Source organism: Sorex araneus, chromosome 1 (assembly GCF_027595985.1).
Source record: "Sorex araneus isolate mSorAra2 chromosome 1, mSorAra2.pri, whole genome shotgun sequence".
Taxonomy (NCBI): domain Eukaryota; kingdom Metazoa; phylum Chordata; class Mammalia; order Eulipotyphla; family Soricidae; genus Sorex; species Sorex araneus.
In genome coordinates, this window is record NC_073302.1 from 264,154,742 (window position 1) to 264,160,909 (window position 6,168).

Consider the following 6,168-nt stretch of genomic DNA (forward strand, 5'->3'; position numbering starts at 1 on the left):
GCCCTGAGATTTTAGAAGCCTCTCTCTACACATCCTTCCCAACAATGCTGCATTGGAGGCTCTTTCAGGGTCAGGGGAATGAGACCCAGCTTGTATATTTGTATATTTGTATATAAATGTACGCAAATATTTGGGGAGGCACATTCAACAGTGCTCATCACTTACTCCTAGCTCTAAATTTAGGGATCACTCCTGGTGATTCTCAGAGAACCATATGCAATGTTGGGATTTGAATCTAGGATAGTTGTGTAAAGCAAGCCCTCCCCCATTTTTTTTCACATTGTTTCTTTTGACAGCATATAAGACAAACCCCAGTTTGCTTCAATTTTAAAAGGACACTTCCTTTGCCTCACTAGAATTACCAATGAAAACTTGAGTCCAGTCAGCAATATGAGAAGGATGCATGGACAAAAATATTTTTTAAGGAGTCATATTTTGTTAGGAAGACAAAATTTGTTGGTTTCATGTCCTATATCAACCTAGCCCTTTTAAAGTCTTTTTTTTAAACTTTATTTTAAACTTTTCTATGACATCATCCCAATGTTTGAAAGTACCTGACCTTTTAAATGGAGTTGAGTGCAGGCTCTATTTTCTATTTTGGTTGTATTTAGTTGTATTAAAGCGTTTACTCCCTGCCTGTTTAACTTTTCCACGATAAACATTCTGTTTATTAAAACATATTTATGTCATCTCTCAGAATAACCTTTTACTTGGAAGTATGTATTTAAATTTTCTTCATGTGTCTTTGTGGTTTGATTTATTTTTATTTATACTTTCTTTTGTTTCTGGGGATGGATAGCACAGCAGGTAGGGCATTTGCCTTGCATGAGGCCGACCCCGGTTCAATTTCTCCATCCCTCTCGGAGAGCCTAGCAAGCGATGTTGAGTATCCTGCCTGCACAGCAGAGCCTGGCAAGCTACCCATGGGGTATTCGGTATGCTAAAAACAGTAACAACAAGTCTCACAATGCAGACATTACTGGTGCCCACTCGAGCAAATCAGTGAACAACGGGACAACAGTGCTGCAGTGCTTTGTTTCTGGGGGAAAAAAACTGCAGCAGATTTCAGGGCTCACTGCAGATTACTCAGGGAATACTCTTGGTGCTCAGGGAAGCACACGTGCTGCTTGGGGTTTGCATGCATGGTAAGTTTCAATTATACTATCTTTCCAGCCCTATTTTCCATATCCTATGTATCCTAAGTATCCTATGACTTATCCATTCATGTCTTAGTATGGATAAAATTTAGAAGGAATTTGTTAAACTTTGTTACTTAACAAATTTTGTTAATTTAGCAGATTATTGTTGGGGCCAGAGTAATACTATAGCAGGTAGGGTGTTTACCTTGCATGTGTTAGACCTGGATTTGGTCCCCAGCATCCCACATGATCCCCAAGTACTGTCAAGAGTGTTTCCCTGGTGCAGAGCCAGGAGAATCCCTTGGCCCTTGCTGTGTGTGGCCCCAAATAAAAAACAAACAAAAAATGAAAACTATTATTTACACACATTCATATGCGCTGAAAGATAATTCCTGTTGCCAGGTTGATTAAGGTCTGGTAAAATGCCAGCTAATTAAATTCTAACAAATTCCCTTGATTTTTTTTTTTAAGGCAATCATTGCAATCTGGTTTTATTTCAAAATGCTTGTTTTTCAATTCTGCCTGCTGAAAGTAAAACATCCAAACCAATTTTACTCCAAAACCTTTACTCTAACAATTTAGTGAGGCTCTGGTATTAAAACTCATAAAAGTACAGAGATCTCATTAAGGTAGTGCACCAGAAAATTATCTCTAGCAATATCATTACCACAGGAAGTAGTATTTAAAACACGCTAACATTTGCCTTTCAAGTGTTTCTTTCGGTTTCCTCCTCGTCCAATGATAGTTTCTGAGCAGTGATTCACCGTAGTCACCTATTGATCTCATGTTCAGGGCTGCAGCTCACACTGTCTTCAGTTTTCTGATGTATCTAAGAGTTGATTTTCAAGTTCTCCTTTTTTTTGTTATTGTGAAGAAGGAAGCAATTATTTCTAAGTTTGTTATGTACCTGGCCATAAACTGGAAGCTCAGATATCATATTAAAGTTTTCCAAAATGTCACTCTATGCTAAACATTATATATTATCCATTACATATCCATTATATACATTAAAAATAAAATAAGCTCATAATACAAAACCCTGCTTCTAAAATTTAGCAAAATTTTCTGATAATGCTTAAATGTGCCCCAAGGCAATTATCTGTTGAAAATGTGTTTTTGTGGTAACAGGGGTATTCTGTTGAGATTTATGTTTATCGGTATTATAGAGTACCTAGTTGTTTAATCTTTAGCTCTCTTGGCAAGGATTTTTTTTTTTCCCTAGAAAGTCTAGGGAAATCATGTAAGTTACCAGTCCTCTAACGCTATAGCAAATGCTAGCTTCTGTACATGGTCTTCTCCTTTGGGTCATTTCAGTCGTCCGCCTATTAATACATTTCTGCTGTTCTACTACTAAATACTGTTTTTTTGCTTGTTTTGTTTTGGGGCCACACCCAGTAGAGCTCAGGCACTTCTCCCAGCTATGTGCTCTGTGTTCATGTGTCACTGTGTCTGGTGCACCAAAGCACCATGCTAGGGTATGAATTTAGATTCCCGTTTGCAAATCACATGCTCCAGTCCTTTGTGGTAGCCCCCTGGCTCCTACTAAATACCCATTTAAGAATAACTTTAAACAGTTAACTTTTTTCTTTTATTTCCTTGATTTGCAGGTCCACTTTTATTTTCTTTGTTCTCCTTTGAGATAGTTCAGTCAGCACTTTTACTATTTACAGACCAAGCTAAATATAGACGGATAAAAAGGTTAACATAGAAAAGCAAAACATTTAGAAGAAAAATAGACCAGACATTTAAACTCATAGCTAAGAAAACTATGTGAGCCCTTGGGTTATATATACATATATGTGTGTATATATATATATATATATAAAGGATATATATATATATAAAGGAAAGAGAAAAAAGAAGTTAGAATACCATGGAGCACTCAACTATAATAATTTAAAACCCCCAATGTTTCTTATGGGGAATAATGACCCAAAATTTATTCATAATATTAATAGTCCTTGATCTCACCTGTGATACAATTGAAAAATATTTATGCACAGTATTTGTAGTTTCTGCTTTCCTCAATATCAATGGGGAAGCATAACATTTACTAGCACACTCTTAAGAGACAAATTCTTCTTTCAAATGTACTTGTCTCAATTTGCTTCTTCCTTTCCTTTTATTTTAGGTTTGAACTGCAAAGATGTGCCATTTAGACCAATTTGCAGATTGTTATTAAGTTTTGTCATAATAGAACCTATAATTAAACTTTTCTGTATAGTAAACTAACTTTGAGACTACTTTTGTATATTGAAAATCATCAATTTAATGACATTTCAGTTTTATGTACAAATCATACAAGACAAGCTATAAATTCATACTAGAAATAGAAATATTTTAAAACAGATCTTTTTCTGACCATACAACCACAAGCAGCATTTTTGTTGCATTATCTGGATACTTTAGGCAGTTTGCCAATAATAAACATATTCTATTAGAAAATTTAAATCCCTCAGCTAGTATTATTTGGAAGGTTAGAAAAATTTGATATCTAAAAGGACTAAACATTTCCTCCTAATATGTTTTCTCTTGATTTAAATATCACTTACATTGAGAAGAGTCATTAACTGCCAATTCTCATGTTTTAAAGGCAAGGCAGCAATAATTTATGGAAAGAGGCAGTAAAAGTACATTATGAATTGGGATTGAATGCTAAATGATGTGGAATAAAGGACATTTCAAATCCAGCTAACAATGAAACTTTACTAAGATTCTATTTTATAATAAAATTGATAACTTGTATTGCCTACCAAAGGCATCAAAATATTGACTATGATAAGCTGGAATCTTTGAATTTATATGTTCTCCTTTAATGATCTTTGAAGGTATTGTTAATATTATTTTGCAGCTACACTGTAAAGCCAAATAGAATAAGCAAAGAAATATATCACATGGATATGCTACTAGAATGATAGATTTAATGGTGAACATTTTTCTGAATATTCAGATGAAGTAAAGAGGATAATTAATATTTTCAAAGTTTGGTACTTATATCAACTTTTTTAATCTTTTGCTTAACAAATTTCCTTCCCTCAAAATTAATTCTGTTATTTTATTAAAAAAATCAATTTTGCAATTTTATTGCCTGATTATAAATAATATCCTCTGCTAATCTAAGTTATAAAGTTTGTATTTGTGTTTCCATTTTAAAAAGTAAATTCAGTAGATATGGAGTTTAGATCATTTTGAACTTCAATTATGATTATATTATTCCATCATCATTCATAATTCACAATTTTTTTCACCCTCATTTTCTTTTCTGCTACTTTTAATATTTATCAGGGAGTGTAATGTGTTTTTTTATCTTCCATTATAACTTTTCCATACAACTAAAATATTTTCAGGTAATATCTTCACTATATTCTACCTGAAAATTCTTCATTTTCTTCTGATGATATCCATGTTAGATCTTTAAGCATATCCTAAATGCTTCTTTTAAATATTTTGAAACTTTGATTTATATTATAATTTTTTCCTCTCTCCTATCATCAGAATATTGTATATAAATTTATAATTCATTTCTAAGTCTCTTTTGGAGTAGTTATTTTAAGATTCATAAAATTTGTTAAATTCAAATTACAATTATGTATATATAAAATGCAGTTTTTTTCAAATATCAAGAAGAGAGAATATGTAGATCACTATACATGTGTGTAAATTATTTTCAATTGTCACAAAATTGTAAGTTTAATATATAGTTATTCCGTTACATTTTAACTATTTAAAAAATTTATATATTCCTCAAAGAAATATTAATACTGGTTAATTATCATTTGTTCATATTCAACAAAGGTTTAAATCTAACCATACACAAAAATGATTTGTTCAGTAGCTTTTCATTTTTACCTTACTTATAACAAACAATATTTAAATTCATTTCAAAGGCATATTTTGAGTATGGATTATAATTATTATTTCAAAACCAGCTTAAGTTAATATCAGTTATAAGTTATAACTTACTACAAGTGTGAATTTATATGACAGAAATCATTTTCTTTGTAGAAAATATTTCTAACTCATGAATTCTAGTTTACATTAACAATGAAACAACAGGTACTTTAGTATCATTTGTTAAAATTCTTTTCGGTGAAATTTATACTGTTATCAGCTCGTGCTCGCAATATATACATTATAGATTTCATATACTAAATATTTATAAATTAATATGACTTATAAATTTAATTATTCAATGTATTCTTACATGATGCATTAAATAATTAAATTTATATGTATATTTGAGTACATATAAACTACATATTTGTAGAATAAAATCATCTCGTAATATGAACACATTTAGAAGAATTACAAATTAATATAAACAGGAGGTCAAGAAATACATATTTAAAATTATATGACCAGACTATATCTATAGAATGTTTGTGCTTAATGTATCTATATCTGTATATATACATATACATATGAATAAATCAAAGAGGAAGGAAATTGTCCTTGAAACAAATAAGAATAAAGACAAGAGCTATCAGAGCATGAGACACAGAAGGACTAAAAGGAAACTTCATAACATTACAAGCTTACATCAGGAAATAAGAAAAACACAAACAATAAAATCTCATATCATAGAAACTAAAAAAGAAGTACAAATAAAACCAAAGCCAGGGAAAAAAACGAAAGGCCAGGTAGAAGTAAGTGAAATAGAAATGGAAAAGTCAATACAAAAGATCAATGGAATCAAAAAGAAGATTATTTTTTTAAAAGAACAAATAAAATTGACAAACTTTTAGCTTGGTTAGTGAAGCAAGAAGAAAGAAATACCTAATAAGTAAGATCACAAATGAAAGGAAGTTACAGCTGACATCACAGAAATAGAAAGAGTCAGTGGAGACTATTTTGAACAATTTTATGTCACAATGAGGGAGAATGTAAAAGAAACTGACGACATTTTAGAATCATACAGTTCCTAAGAGAGAATTAGGAGGATATTGAAGACCTACCCAGTCCTCTTACCAGTAAAGGCCTGATTAGCACAATGATTTAATATCCAAAATATAAAAACTTAGTTCCAGAT

The 6,168-nt window shown here is 31.4% G+C and overlaps 1 non-coding gene across 1 annotated transcript; it reads right to left on the reverse strand.

Annotated features, from left to right (window-relative positions):
• Positions 1–278: 278 nt before the first annotated feature.
• On the reverse strand, positions 279–404 carry LOC129400978 (small nucleolar RNA SNORA27). The gene has a single exon (XR_008628020.1). It is a non-coding gene; the product is annotated as a small nucleolar RNA SNORA27 (small nucleolar RNA).
• Positions 405–6,168: the final 5,764 nt, after the last annotated feature.